Here is a 16,496-nt window from a genome sequence, read left to right as displayed (position 1 = left end):
ACAGTTTGACAGTTAAGGTTAATAGCTTATAAAGTTTAGAAGGTCTTAATTTTTGTGGTTATAGTTTCTAAGGTCTCTGTTGTGTATCGGGGAGTGCTAGTAACCAAGGGCCCTTGAGTATAGAATAGCAAAATACTGCGGATGCTGGCTCCACGGATGCTGCCTGGCCTGCTGAGTATTTCCAGCATTTTCTGTTGCCCTTGAGTATATCATTTAATTGTAGTTTAATTGGTGGTATTGATTTGATTTAATTTAATTTAAATTAATTGAAGGGTAAGTCATGACAGCACAGCTCGGCCCCGTGGCATGCTCCTCCTGCACTATGTGGGAAATCAGGGACACTTCCTGTGTCCCTGACGACTGTGTGCGGGAAGTGTATCCAGCTACAGCTACTGGCAGACCGCATTGCGGCGCTGGAGCTGCGAATGGATACATATTGGAGTATTCGCGATGCTGAGGACGTCGTGGATATCACGTTTAATCAGTTGGTCACACCGCAGGTAAAGGCTGCACAGGCAGTAAAGGAATGGGTGACCGCCAGGTAGAGTAGTAGGTGCAGGCAGGTAGTGCAGGGGTCCCCTATGGCCATCCCCCTCTCAAACAGATATACCAATTTGGATATTGTTGAGGGAGATGGCTTATTGGGGGAAGGCAGCAGCAGCCAACTTCCTGGCACCATGGGTGGTTCTGCTGCACAGGACGGGAGGAAAAAGAACGGGAGTGCTATACTGATAGGGGATTCTATTGTAAGGGGAATAGATAGGCATTTCTGTGGCCGCAAACGAGACTCCAGGATGGTATGTTGCCTCCCTGGTGCAAGGGTCAAGGATGTCTCGGAATGGCTGCAGGGCATTCTGGAGGGGGAGGGTGAACAGCCAGTTGTCGTGGTGCATATAGGTACCAACGATATAGGTTAAAAACTGGGATGAGGTCCTAAAAGCTGAATATAGGGAGTTAGGAGGTAAATTAAAAAATAGGACCTCAAAGGTAGTAATCTCAGGATTGTTACCAGTGCCACGTGCTAGTCAGAGTAGAAATAGAAGGATATTTCAGATGAATACGCAGCTAGAGGAATGGTGCAAGGGGGAGGGATTCAAATTCCTGGGACATTGGAACCGGTTCTGGGGGAGGTGGGACCAGTACAAACCGGACGGTTTGCACCTGGGCAGGACCGGGACCGATGTCCTAGGGGGAGTGTTTGCTAGTGCTGTTGGGGAGGGTTTAAACTAAAATGGCAGGGGGTTGGGAACCTGTGCAGGGAGACAGAGGAAAGGGAAGCAAGGACAGAAGTAAAAGACAGGAAGGAGAAAAGCAAAAGTGGCAGTCAGAGAAATCAAGGGTTTAAATCAAACATGACCACAGTAAATAGTAATTCTAAAAAGGTCTAAGAGTGTTAAAAAAAACAAGCCTGAAGGCTTTGTGTCTTAATGCGAGGAGCATTCGTAATAAGGTGGATGAATTAGCTGTGTAAATAGATGTAAATGGATATAATATAATTGGGATTACGGAGACATGGCTCCAGGGTGACCAAGGCTGGGAATTCAACATCCAGGGGTTTTCAATATTCAGGAAAGACAGGTAAAAAGGAAAAGGAGGTGGGGTAGCATTGCTGGTTAAAGAGGAGATTAACACAATAATAAGGAAGGATATTAGCTCTGATGATGTGGAATCTGTATGGGTAGAGCTGAGAAATACCAAGGGGCAGAAAACATTAGTGGGAGTTGTATACAGACCCCCAAACAGTAATGCGGAGGATGGGGATGGCATTAAACGGGAAATTAGAGACGCGTGCAATAAGGGCACAGCAGTTATCATGGGTAACTTTAATCTACATATAGATTGGGCTAACCAAATTAGTAACAATACTGTGGAGGAGGAATTCCTAGAGTGTGTATGGGATGGTTTCCTGGACCAATATGTCGGGGAACCAACTAGCGATCAGGCCATCTTAGACTGGGTATTATGTAATGAGAAAGGATTAATTAGCAATCTTGTTGGATGAGGCCCCTTGGGGAGGAGTGATCATAATATGATCGAATACTTCATTAAGATGGAGAGTGAAGTATTTGACTCAGAGACTAGGGCCCTGAATTTAAATAAAGGAAACTACAATGGTATGAGGTGCGAGTTGGCTAGGATGGATTGGGGAACGTTACTTAAAGGGTTGATGGTGGATAGGCAATGGCAAACATTTAAAAATTGCATGGATGAACTACAGAATTTGTTCATCCCTGTTTGGCATAAAAATAAAACAAAAAAAGGTGACTCAACCATAGCTAACAAGGGAAATTAGGGATAGCATAAGATCCAAGGAAAGGACATATAAATTGGCCAGAAAAAGCAGCAATCCTGAGGATTGGGAGCAGTTTAAGATTCAGCAAAGGAGGACAAAGGGATTAATTAAGAGGGGGAAAATAGAGTATGAGAATAAGCTTGCAGGGAACATTTTTACTGATTGTAAAAGCTTCTATAGATATGTGAAGAGAAAAAGATTGGTGAAGTCAAGCGTAGGTCCCTTGCAGTCAGAATCAGGGGAATTTATAATGGGGAACAAAGAAATGGCAGACCAATTAAATACATACTTTGGTTCTGTCTTCACAAAGGAGGACACAAATAACCTCCCAGAGATGCCTGGGAATATAGGGTCTAATGGGAGGGAGGAACTGAATGAAATCAGTATTTGTAGGGAAATGGTGTTAGGGAAATTGACGGGATTGAAGGCCGATAAATCCCATGGGCCTGATAATCTACATCCTAGGGTACTTAAGGAAGTGGCCCTAGAAATAGTAGATGCATTGCTGGTCATCTTCCAAAATTTTATAGACTCTGAACAGTTCCCATGGATTGGAAGATAGCTAATGTAACCCCACTATTTAAAAAAGGTGGTAGAGAGAAAACGGGGAATTCCCTGACCTCGGTAGTGGGGAAAATACTAGAGTCCATTATAAAAGATGTAATAGCAGAGCACTTGGAAAACAGTGACAGGATCGAACAAAGTCAACATGGATTTACAAAAGGTAAAGCGTGCTTGACTAATCTACTGGAATTTTTTGAGGATGTAACTGGTAGAATAGATAAGGGAGAACCAGTGGGTGTGGTGTATTTGGACTTTCAGAAGGCTTTCGATAAGGTCCCGCATAAGAGATTAGCGTGTAAAGTTAAAGCACATGGGATTGGGGGTAGAGGTACTGACTTGGATAGAAAATTGGTTGGCAGACAGGAAGCAAAGAGTTAACGGGTCTTTCTCCGAGTGGCAGGCAGTGACTAGCAGGGATCGGTGCTAGGACCTTGCTATACACAATATATATCAATGATCTAGACAAGGGAACTAGATGTAATATCTCCAAGTTTGCAGACGACACAAAGCTGGGTGGGCGTGTGTGCTGTGAGGAGGATGCAGAGAAACTCCTGTATGATTTGGACAGGTTGGGTGATTATACTGCATCTGCCATGCATCAGCCCAATGTGGATAAATGTGAGGTTATCCACTTTGGTGGCAAAAACAGCAAGGCAGATTATTATCTGAACAGTCCAGAACCAGGGGTCACAGTCTAAAGTTAAGAGGTAAGCCATTTAGGACAGAGATGAGGAGGAATTTCTTCACCCAGAGAGTGAAATCCTTAATTATGCAGAGTCAAAGGTAGAAAGTAGCCCCCAGGTTTAGTGATGCCTCCTTGGAGATATTACTCCAAGGAGTGAGGGCCCGCAGGACATACTGTACCCTGCTGATGGGAGGAAGAGGCCAGCGGCACTGACCAAAACCGAATGGCTGGAGATAGCGGAATTGAGCAGCAGGCGTGTTGTTCAAAGGACATGGATCCCGTGTAGGAAACGTTTTAACGACCTCAAAGGGTCAGGCAAGGCGAGTACAATGCCACATTGCCCTACATCCTGATGTGCGTGTCACCCCAACCCCCTCACTCTGCCTTCCCAATCCTACTCCTGCATATCAGTCCTCACACCAACCTACTGTGCAGGTGCACCCATCCCTCACATTCCCATCTGACCATCCACCACTAACACTCACCCTCATCTTAATGCAATGTTACACCTCTCTCTCAGTCACTCAACAGATGTTGCCAATCCATTTATTACACACATTCCATCACGCTCACTCAAAGGTTCCTTGCAGGAGAAGAGAGCGCAGAACACCCGGGAGAGGCAGCTAACTGTGGTGGCCCACCACTGACTTCAGCAGAGGCGGCGGCCCTAGAACTGAGCTGCGTTGCGGAGCTGCTGGTGGTGGGAGATGGAGGGGAGGGGGGACCTCCCAGCTACTTGGTGACAGAATTAAATATCATACAGCCACATGGCATACAAGTCACTCATGTTGGCTTGATGTCAGCAGCCAGTGAAATATGATCACGTGCATAATGGTAACTTAAAACATTCTTATTCTAATTCATGTCTTTACTCTCCCACAGACACATCACGTGTCCCTCCTACTGTCCAGCCAGAGGTGGTCATGGACTCTGAGGGTGCACTGTCACACGACCCATGCACACCAGCGCAGATACGCACATGTTGGTGGGTCCAGTAAGAGAGAGAATAGTTGCCACCTGGTGTCTCAGATCACGTGAGTAAGAGCAGATGGTGGAGACAGGGACAGCAGCAGAGTCCTCATCGGAGGACACAGGACACTCCAAGCAGTGTTCAGCTGGACGAAGATGCTGAACCTCAGGGGCCGTCGACAAAGCAAATAATTCTTGAGGAGCAACAAAAAATGCGGGAGGCTCTGGCAGCTTTTCCAGCCGCGATGTGCTCGACTGTAGGGAGAATGGAGGACTCATCTCCAACATGAGCAGCACAATGTCGCAGGCTATGGCTATGATGTGTTCATCCATGGAAAGGGTGGCCACCTGCATGGAGCATCAAATGCGCCAGTCAAACGAGTGCATGTTTGCTGTGAACAACAGCTTGCAGACTCTGATTGCAGCCATATCTAGGATGGATACAAACCTAGCGTTGGCCCTAAATCACCCCACTGATGTGCAGCAGAGTGCTCACCAGCTCCTTGCTAGCAGGGAAATGCGGGTGGGCCACAGCAGAGATGATGGTGAGAGGGGACATGGAAGTGAGGGTCCTGCTCAAAGCGCTCCCAGTTCTTCCCTGTTGCGCCCCCACCAACTTCCTCAGTTAGAGCCCCACATGCTGTCTCTTATCCCGATGGCGGAGTCTGCCCCCGCACAGGTGCAGGAGGAGCAGTCTTTGGCAGGGTCCTCAAAGGTTCCAAAACCCAGAGGACAGCCGCCAGAAGTGTCTAAGCAGTCAGAGCAGGGAAGTGAGCAGCCTGCCTATCTCTGCTGAAGCCACAGGGGTTGTACGTTGTTGGAGTTGTAGAAAGAGAAAGAAGACAATTGTAGATGCACAAGGGTATGCACATGGGTGTGTTATAAAATATTAGATGGTTAAGTTTCTGCTAAAGTAATGAGCCACATAAAATTATTTCTTTGCACCATTTTCCCCATCTTGTCCACTATTGCCTGCTGCCTGGCAAGTGGCCTTGTCAGTTGGAATGAATGGCAAGACATCACTTAACCTCGAGCAATGGGTGTGTGAGACAGGAATGGTTTTGTCATTTTAGGACTGCTTTGTGGTGGTGAGGGGGCAGGGAGTTTGTTCAGCATCTGGGTGCACTGGTGCAACTTAACTAAATCGTGCCATCATCAGGCCATCCAGGGCCTCCCGGGCAGAAATGCGCCGCTGCTGGTGCCATGTCCACTTCAGGTTCCTCCTCCTCCTCCTCCTAGTGTTCCGCCTGCTCCTCCTCATTCTCCTCTAAAGAGGCTCCGTGCCTTGCTCCTCCTGAAGCTCCAATCCTCTCTGCTGCGCTGTTGTGCAGAGTGCAGCATACAATGATCATTCTGGAGACCCTGACTGGTGCATACGGAAGGGCTCCTCCAGATCTCTCCAGGCATCTGAAGCGCATCTGCAGCATCCCGATTGCTTGCTCTATTACACATCTCATCATCATCTGGCTTTGATTTTAGTCCTCCAGTTCGGAGCAGGGAGCAGCGAGGTGAGCCCGGTATAAAAACCGGCGCAAGCAGCGAGGCCCGACCAGTTCGGAGCAGGGAGCAGCGAGGTGAGCCCGGTATAAAAACCGGCGCAAGCAGCGAGGCTTACCAACTCAGCAGCGGGGAGAGGGGTAAAAAGTAATCAGAGTGTGACATCACCAGGGAGCAGGTAAGTGATTGGTTGGTGAGTATTTCTCTTTTTTAAACTTTTAACTCTGTAGTTTATAGTTACTAGGGTCTTTTCTGGTGTAGCAGGGGCTGTTGGTAGACTATACAAGCGCCTTAGAGATATCTTTAATTGGTGATAGTGAATTAATTTAAATTAATTAAAAGGGTAAGTCATGCCAGGAGAGCCCAGCCCCGTGTTATGCTCCTCTTGCTCTATGTGGGAATTCAGGGACACTGCCGGTGCCCCTGATGACCACGTGTGCCGGAAATGCATCCAGCTGCGGCTACTAGCAGACCGCATTGAGGCGCTGGAGCTGCGGGTGGATGGGTTGTGGAGCATTCACGATGCTGAGAGGGTCGTGGATAACACGTTTAGTGAGTTGGTCACACCGCAGGTAAGGGCTGCACAGGAAGAAAGGAAATGGGTGACCACCAGGCGGAGCAATAGCAGGCAGGTAGTGCAGGAGACCCCTGTGACCATTCTCCTCTCAAACAGGTATACCGATTTGGATACTGTTGAGGGGGATGACTCACCAGGGGAAGGCAGCAGCAGCCAACTTCCTGGCACTGGGGGTGCTCCTGTTGCCCAGGAAGGGAGGAAAAAGAGTGGGAGAGCAATAGTGGTAGGGGATTCTATAGTAAGGGGAACAGATAGGCGTTTCTGTGGCCGTAGACGTGAATCCAGGATGGTTTGTTGCCTCCCTGGTGCCAGGGTCAAGGATGTCACTGAGCGGCTGCAGGACATTCTGGAGGGGGAGGGTGAACAGCCAGAGGTCGTGGTCCGCATTGGTACCAACGACATAGGTAAAAAGAGGGACGAGGTCCTGCAGCAAGAATTTAGGGAGCTAGGTGGAAGATTAAAGAGCAGGACCTCAAAGGTTGTAATCTCTGGATTACTCCCGGTGCCACGTGCTAGTGAGCATAGGAATAGGAAGATAGAACAGATGAATGCGTGGCTAAAGGGATGGTGCAGGAGGGAGGGCTTTAGTTTCCTGGATCACTGGGTCTGCTTCTGGGAAAGGTGGGACTTGTACAAGTCGGACGGTTTACACCTGAACCAGAGGGGGACCAATATCCTTGCAGGGAGGTTTGCTAGCACTGCTGGGGGGGGAGGGGGTTTAAACTAACTTGGCAGGGGGATGGGATACAGAGTGGAACTATAGTAGGGGGTGATTTACAGCCAAATACGGAGGAAAAAACAAGTCAGCTGGGAAGGCAGAGCAAATATGTGAAGGCAAAAGGGAATATGGCAAGGCTGGAAGGCATTTATTTTAATGCAAGGAGTCTTGCAAATAAGGTGGATGAACTGAAGTTGTTGTTGAACACATGGGAGTACGATATTGTTGCTATCACGGAGACATGGTTGAGGGAGGGTCAGGACTGGCAGCTCAATATTCCGGGGTATAGAATCTTCAGGCGAGACAGAGGGGGGTGTAAAAGGGGAGGGGGTGTTGCAATATTAATTAAGGAATCAATTACTGCTGTAAGGAGGGATGATATATTAGCGGGTTCATCTAATGAGGCCATATGGGTTGAACTTAAAAACAAAAAGGGGGCAAGCACTTTCCTGGGAGTGTACTATAGGCCCCCAAACAGTCAGGGCGAGATAGAGGAACAGATATGTAGGCAAATCTCAGAGAAGTGCGAAAATAATAGGGTAATAATAGTGGGGGATTTCAACTTCCCCAATATTAATTGGGATAGTCAGAGTGTGAAAGGCTTAGAGGGTGCAGAATTCTTAAAGTGCATCCAGGAGAGCTTTTTGAGCCAACATGTAGAAAGTCCTACAAGAGAGGGGGCGGTACTGGACCTAATTCTAGGGAATGTAGCCAGGCAAGTGGTGGAAGTGTCAGTAGGAGAGCATTTTGGCGACAGTGACCATAATTTGGTGAGATTTAAGGTGGTCATGGAAAAAGACAAAGACGGCCCGGAAATAAGGGTTCTAAATTGGGGGAAGGCCGATTTTAATATGATAAGGCAGGATCTGGCCAAAGTGGACTGGGAGCAGCTACTTATAGGAAAATCCACATCAAAGCAGTGGGAGACTTTCAGAAGGGAAATAGAGAGAGTACAACGCCAACATGTTCCTGTAAAGGTCAAGGGTGGGACCAACAAGCAAAGGGAACCTTGGATGACAAGGGAGATACAAAAATGCATTAGAAATAAAAGGGGGGCTTTTGGCAGTTACAAAAGACTAAAGACGGAAGAAGCCCTAGAGGAGTATAAAAAGTGCAGGGGCATACTTAAAAAAGAAATTAGGAGGGCGAGGAGGGGCCATGAAATAACACTGGCGAGCAAAATAAAGGAAAATCCTAAGATGTTTTATAAGTATATTAAGGGCAAGAGGATAACCAGGGAAAGGGTAGGGACCAAAGTGGCAATCTGTGTGTAGAGCCAGATGATGTAGGCGGGGTTTTAAATGAATTTTTTGCATCTGTGTTCACTATGGAGAAAGATGATGTAGACATAGAAATCGGGCAAGGGGACTGTGACATACTTGAACATATTAGCATCGAGAAGGAGGAGGTACTAGCGGTTTTAGCAGGCCAAAAAGTGGATAAATCCCCAGGCCCGGACGAGATGTATCCCAGGCTGTTGTGTGAGGCAAAGGAGGAGATTGCAGGGGCTCCGACACAAATTTTCAGAACCTCTCTGGCCACAGGGGATGTACCAGAGGACTGGAGAACAGCTAACGTAGTACCATTATTCAAGAAGGGTAGCAGGGATAAACCAGGGAATTACAGGCCAGTGAGCCTAACATCTGTGGTAGGGAAATTATTGGAAAAAATTCTGAGGGACAAAATTAGTCTCCACTTGGAGAGGCAAGGATTAATCGGGGATAGTCAGCATGGCTTTGTCAAGGGTAAATCATGTCTGACCAATCTGATTGAATTTTTCGAGGGGGTGACTAGGTGTGTGGATGAGGGAAATGCTGTGGATGTGGTTTACATGGATTTCAGTAAAGCTTTTGACAAAGTCCCGCATAGGAGACTGGTCAAGAAGGTAAGAGCCCATGGGATCCAGGGTGCCTTGGCGCGTTGGATCCTAAACTGGCTGAGTGGCAGGAGGCAGAGGGTGATGGTCGAAGGTTGCTTTTGTGACTGGAAGCCTGTGTCCAATGGGGTACCTCAGGGATCGGTGCTGGGACCCTTGCTGTTTGTGATCTACATAAATGATTTGGATGAGAATGTAAAAGGTATGATCAGTAGGTTCGCAGATGACACAAAAACTGGTGGGGTGGTAAATTGCGAGGAGGAAAGCTTCAGGCTACAGGACGATATAAACGGGTTGGTCAGATGGGCGGAAAAGTGGCAAATGGAATTTAACCCTGAAAAGTGCGAGGTGATGCATTTTGGACGGACAAATAAGGCAAGGGAATACACAATTGAGTGGTAGGACCCTAGGAAGTACAGAGGGTCAGAGAGACCTTGGTGTACATGTACATAGATCCCTGAAGGCAGCGGAACAGGTAGATAAGGTGGTTAAAAAGGCATATGGGATACTTGCCTTCATTAGCCGAGGCATAGAATATAAGAGCAGGGAGGTTATGATGGAGCTGTACAAAACGCTGGTGAGACCACAGCTGGAGTACTGTGTGCAGTTCTGGTCGCCTCACTATAGGAAGGATGTGATTGCTTTGGAGAGGGTGCAGAGAAGATTCACCAGGATGTTACCTGGGATGGAGCACCTCAGCTATGAAGAAAGACTAAACAGGCTGGGGTTGTTTTCCTTGGAGCAAAGAAGGCTGAGGGGGGACCTGATTGAGGTGTACAAAATGATGAGGGGCATAGATAGGGTAGATAAAGAGGAACTTTTCCCCTTAGTAGGGGGGTCAATAACAAGGGGGCATAGATTCAAGGTAAGGGGCAGGAGGTTTAGAGGGGATTTGAGGAGGAACTTTTTCACCCAGAGGGTGGTTGGAATCTGGAACTCACTGCCTGAAAGGGTGGTAGAGGCAGGAACCCTCATAACATTCAAGAAGCATTTGGATGAGCACTTGAAATGCCATTGCATACAAGGCTATGGACCAAATGCTGGAAAATGGGATTAGACTGGACAGGGATTGATGGACGGCGCAGACACGATGGGCCGAAGGGCCTCTTTCTGTGCTGTATAACTCTATGACTCTATGACTCTTCGGCCTCATTGCTTGTCCTCCTCAAGTGTTTCATCGGCCATGTCTTCAGTGGATGCCCCTCATCTCCAAGCAACCAGCTGGTAAGTCTGGTCAGAGGTGCAAAGAGCCGAGGGAGGATGGACAGCGCAGGATGAATGAATCAGGACAGCTCCCTGGGAATCTGGCACACATATGCATGATGATCTTTTTGTGGTTGCAGACGAGCTGCACACTGATGGAGTAGAAGTCCTTACAGTTCATGAAGACTCCTGGGTGATCTCGGGGTGCCTTGATGGGCACGTGTGCAGTCGATGATGAAACCTGTGGGAAGCCATCAAGAGCCGCAAAGCCGAGCGCCCGCTCAGATGGACTGGCTTCATCGGTGGCAAAGTGTCAACTGTGGCTCAGTGGGTAGCACTCCTGCCTCTGAGTCAGGAGGTTGTGGGTTCAAGTGCCACTCCAGGGACTTGAGCACAAAAATCTAGGCCGACACGCCAGTGCAGCGCTGAGGGAAAGCTGCACTGTCGGAGGTTCCATCTTTCGGATGAGATGTTAAACCGAGGCCCCGTCTGCTCTTTCAGGTGGACGTAAAAGATCCCATGGCACTATTTCGAAGACGAGTAGGAGAATTATCCCTGGTGTACTGGCCAATATTTATCCCTCAATCAACATTACAAAAAAAAATCTGGTCATTATCACATTGTTGTTTGTGGGAGCTTGCTGTGTGCAAATTGGCTGCCGCATTTCCTACATTACAACAGTGACGACGCTCCAAAAGTACTTCATTGGCTGTAATGCACTTTGAGACGTCTGGTGGGTGTGAAAGGCACTATATAAATGCGAGATGCACCCCTATGCTCATCCCCTCTCTCCTGCAGGTCTGTGAGGAGAAGGCTGCTGCTCCTCCTGCTGCTGCTCCTGCTGCTGCACCTCCTGCTGGGGCTCATTTTGGTCCAAATCTGAGGTCCAAGGTGTAACAGCATAAGTGGCACCCATGCTGATCTGATTGATGCCAGATAAAAAGTGGAGATCAGAGGCACAATCCTCCAATGTAGTGAGAGTGACTTCCGAAGTTGTAGAAATCACCTGCAAACTCCTGAATGCAAACTCTCAGCACAAATGGTGTCAGCAAGAGCTCTTTCCTTAGGCAAGGAAGCAGGTGCGAGTATGTGTGATTTTTTTTCAATTGTCAATTGTTCAACTCCCACAATGGCCACTCTGCTCTCACCTTGCTTTCATTGGCGAGTTTCAGCAAGCCCGGTAATCCCATGGACAGCCAGTAAAAGTTGCAACATCAGGTTAAAAAGCTGTTAATAGCCTCTTAACGAGCCCTAAACTGCTTTAATTAGATCACCCGCCTCTCCCAAGCAGGTCTCTGGCACGCTAACACGCCAGAGTTAAAGGCGGAAGCCGGCGGGTTGAAGCCGGCTTCCCAGCACGGTCAATTTCAGTGCTTTTAATGAGCATAGGGGTGCATCTCGCAGGAGGCAATACCCCTAACATAGGGTATATAGGCAGAAGATCAGCTTCCTGGACATGACTGAACGCCAGTTCCTCAGGAGGCCCAGGCTATCGTGTCAGGTCGTAGGAGACATTTGTAGCCTGCTGGAAGAAGGCCTGCTTCCAAGTGGACCTGGTGGACACGCGTTACCAGTGGCTGTCAAAGTTGAATTGAGGTAGATGATCAGTCATGATCTTATTGAATAGGGGAGCAGGCTCGAAGGGCCAAATGGTCTACTCCTGCTCCTATTTCGTATGTTCTTATCCTACAGTGAGACCAAATAACAGTCTAAGTCAAATAGGCTGAATATTCTTTCCTACCTATGTGCTACTCATTGTTAGACTTCAAACATGCCATTTATTAACATCTGCCTGCTGACATTTTAATCTGATCAGTGCAGAAAAAACACACATTTCTTTTGTATTCCGCTGCTGCACTGTATATTTCTATACTTTTATATACAAAAATCCATTTAAGTATACACAGCTAAAGGAATTGGTAACCTCCTGTCAAAATGTCATTGAGTTTAGTGATTTTTACTTGCAATCCAAAATCTGCTTACACAAATTCAGCACAATGCAAGTTAAATAGCATGTAGTGTTATCAAATTCTGAACTTCATAAGTGAATTCCTTTGCCATTTGTCCCAACATGGGATGCATTGGATGTTATGCTACTCAGTTCTAAACCAAACATGCTGACAAAGTAAAAGCTGAACTGAGAACATATCTTCGCCCACATCGGAGGAGGCTCACACACATTTCTAGATAGGTTTCAAGAGAAAGTTGTTATCGGGTAGACAATCTCTCTCTTAAATCTGGCTTTCAATCCTTCTTTCTCTCCTGCAACCTGTCTTGTCTTGTCTTATCCAATTGAATCAATATTGCTATGGCCAGTGCTCCTCTGAACTTTCTTTACTTTCCTGAGAAAATACTGTAAACTTAAAAAATGTTCAGAAGCTCAATTATTAGATTTTATAATTCACGCAATCTTAATCTGCAGGTTTCTCATCCTGCTGCAAAACGCTATTTTCTTCTTTACATATCATTGAATGCTACCTAAATGTACACTGCATTCGATAATACTGCGATTTATATTGCAAGTTTCACGTTTGACAGGTTTATAACAGCTGATTACAGACAGAGAACAAATATGTAAACAGTGTTAGGTTATTAGAAGTGGGAGGTTCAAAATGACCATAACACAGAGTGCATAGCTCTATTTACCATGCACTTTTCCCACCCGAATTTTTGTGTACAGCACCACCAAAGCAAAAGATGCTGATTCCTTTACTGTTTTACAGATTGTTTAACATGATCTGCACTTAAGAGTCAAATAGGAAATTGCAATCACATACAACCACCAATACTCTGAACTCAAACAGTTATTAACTTTTGGTTGGTATTTGACTAGCAATTGTAAAAGATTTTTAGTAGGCATTAAGTGGAATACAAGTAGAATATATAATCCAAAATGTTTAATGTAAAGATAAGAAAAATAAACAGTTCATATAAAGAATGTGTGCATAGCTGATTGCAATGTGTAAATATATTACTTTGCAGCACATTTTTAACATGCCACAATTCAACTTGAAAAGAGATGCACCCTGTGCTTCTAATCATACAATTTTTCATTTTAAATATATCATAGAAATGCACTGAACTGCAGTCATACTTGGCAAGAGAAGTGGGGGCATGGTAAGTGGGGAGAACAGCAAAGGCCTTAGCCAACAGTGCCTGGAAATTGTCTTGGGACAGTTTTTCTGAGGTTGGCGAATAGGATGCTGTTTGATGCAAGCATGCTGTTGGTAGTCCATCCACAAGAATCCTAGTGAAGCCAAAAACTGTTCAGAAAGCTTGCTATCAGTGGCTTTTAAGGTAATTCTTCAGGTTGTTGCAGCTTTTATATTGGGTGCCCTGGAAGCCTGCAAAGTAATCAGTAATGTACAGAAAGGATTCTGCTCATGAGGAATGTGAAGGACAGGTTCTGACTTTATTCGAGACAGCGAAGTGTCACAATGCTCAAGAAATCCACTGACATTGCTTACTATGATTGGGTTGAAAAGGGGCAAACAGCTGCTGCTAAAGCTCCACAACTCCAGCTGATGGAGCCACTATTCAGTAGGATATGGTGTGGCCCAATGTTCCCATTAAACTGTGCGATGTGGTCTGAAGGCCCTGCGTAGGCCGCTCAAAGGCTTCCAAATGGAAAAAAACACACATGCATGAAAATTTGAATAGGCCATGCACCGCAAATAAAAAATTAGAGGGAACATTGGTGTGGACACGATATGGTTACGTGGCAATGCATTCAAACTTAGTCAGTTGCGATGCTCATCATGCTGCTTGAGGAGTTCCGGGTACCCATTGTTCATCTAATGAGGGCTCAAACCTTTTCCTGTCAGTTATTACCAACTACTGACTATCCTCCTTGGAGGGAAGGGAGGGGAAGAAATGTATAGATGTCTTACAAGATAGTTCTAAGATGACATGTCTGGTGATGGTCGCTCTAACAATGTCAATTCTTTACGGCAGACAACGCAAGCCAATACCTAAATTGGGCAGGTCTGTACTTTTCTACGGCATTACTGATGATTGATTAGCCTGGCTCACTAATGGAACCCATAGAATTAGCCTGTCACTTGGGCTGGGATTCTTCCCGCTCAGCTCCAAGTAATCCTGTAAACCACTGCCCTAATGGGTAGCAGCTACCAAGCGGCAGGAATGTAGAACAGCCAGGAATTAAACAGAGTACACAAAAGGATCTTCAGCAGGAAAAACAGAAAGGCAGAGTATTATTTAAATGGTGATAGATTGGGAAATGTTGATGTACAAAGGGACCTGGGTGTCCTTGAACACCAGTCACTGAAAGCAAACATGCAGGTGCAAGCAAGCAGTTAGGAAGGTAAATGGTATGTTGGCCTTCATTGCAAAAGGATTTGGAGTACAGGAGCAAGGATGTCTTACTACAGATATACAGGGCCTTGGTGAGACCACACCTGGAGTAGTGGGTGTAGTTTTGGTCTCCTTACCTAAGAAAGGATATACTTGCCATAGAGGGAGTGCAGCGAAGGTTCACCAGACTGATTCCTGGGATGGCAGGACTGTCGTATGAGGAGAGATTGGGTCGACTAGGCCTGTATTCACTAGAGTTTAGAAGAATGAGAGGGGATCTCATTGAAACGTATAAAATTCTGACAGGGCTAGACAGACTGGATGCAGGGTGGATGTTTCCCCTGGCTGGGGGGTCTAGAACGAGGGGTCACAGTCTCAGGATACGGGGTAGGACATTTAGGACTGAGACGAGGAGAAATTTCTTCACTCAGAGGGTGGTAAACCTGTGGAATTCTCTACCACAGAAGGCTGTGGAGGCCAAGTCACTGAATATATTTAAGGAAATAGATAGATTTCTAGACACAAAAGGCATCAAGGGGTAGGGAGAGAGAGCGGGAATATGGTATTGAGATAGAGGATCAGCCATGATCATATTGAATGGCAGAGCAGGCTTGAAGGGCTGAATGGCCTACTCCTGCTCCTATTATTCTATGTTTCTAAATAGAAATTAAGAGTCGAAAGGAGAGAACTGCAAACAGAATCTGGTATAGAAGACAGGAAGGAGAAAGAAAAGGCAGAATTTTAATATAGGCCCAAAATTTGCGATTCGAGGCTTCCTGCGGGCGGATATACCTCTGGCCTGTAAAAAAATCTACCCATTTACCTGGTGGTCCAGGAGGTTTGTAGATTTGCAATCCTGGGCCTCTCCGGGTATCCGCAGGCAAAGGCCCACGTATCCCAGGGACGCATGCGATTCGCAAGCGCCCCTGGGATCACGTGGGCCGTCCCAACCAATAAAAGGGAATCTCCATTCATATTTATGGTAGTTGCGTACGTACGGAACTCCCGTAATAATGGGGATCACTTAAAAAAAAACACGAACACATGAAATACATTTTTAAAATTACATTTAAAATTAATTAAAATGCTATTTAATTAAATATTTTAAATGAAAATTTAATTTTATGTTTTAATGGGGGCTAAAAATAAACTTACCTTATTGGGCAGGGTTTTTTAAATGTATAAATGAGTGATAACATTTTAATTTTCTATTTTTTTCAAACTCTTATGCTGGTAAAAGCAGGCCTTACCAGGCGTAAGAACTTCACAGGCATTCAGCGGGCAGAAGTTGGGCAAATAGCGCAACTCTCCACCCGCAGAGGCCCTTCTCCCGGGGAGGTGGAGGATCTGTCAAGAGGATTCTTGACAGATCGCAAGTTCCGGGTTTTAGCGCATGTCTAAACCCCGAACTTGCGCAGCCCCTACAGGCGCGTACGCAGCCGTAGGGGGTGCAAAATACAGCCATTATTTTCCTTCTTTTGGACACTGATGCACATGGTAAAGTTACGCAAAAATCTGAAATGAAAGCTCAGCATTTCCTTATTCATTGATCAAAAGTAAAGTGATTTCAACTTCTCCTGAGAGGACAGAAATTTTCACAGGCTGTATTTTTGTACAGAATACCTGAATTTAGGGGATCCATTAAATTAATCAACGTCAAACTGTTTTACAAAAGTTTTAGGAGACTGATATATTTCCAAGAGTCCCCAGACTTTGTGGAACTTGAGATTCCTTGCAAAAAATGTACAGCCTTATAAGTCATGCACAGGTATCAACAAGCAACTGCCCATTGCAAACAGG

General features: G+C 46.1%; 1 protein-coding gene across 4 annotated transcripts in view; it reads right to left on the bottom strand.

Moving 5' to 3' along the window:
* epn2 (epsin 2) overlaps positions 1-16,496 on the bottom strand; it is a 95,031-nt gene that overhangs the window by 20,050 nt on the left and 58,485 nt on the right. The gene's annotated exons all lie outside the window — the stretch shown is intronic.

Source organism: Somniosus microcephalus, chromosome 11 (genome assembly GCF_052327205.1).
Source record: "Somniosus microcephalus isolate GS21.2 chromosome 11, FLI_Smic_1.0, whole genome shotgun sequence".
NCBI classification, from domain to species: domain Eukaryota; kingdom Metazoa; phylum Chordata; class Chondrichthyes; order Squaliformes; family Somniosidae; genus Somniosus; species Somniosus microcephalus.
The sequence above is the reverse complement of the archived record's forward strand: the minus strand, read 5'-3'. Positions and strand labels throughout refer to the sequence as shown.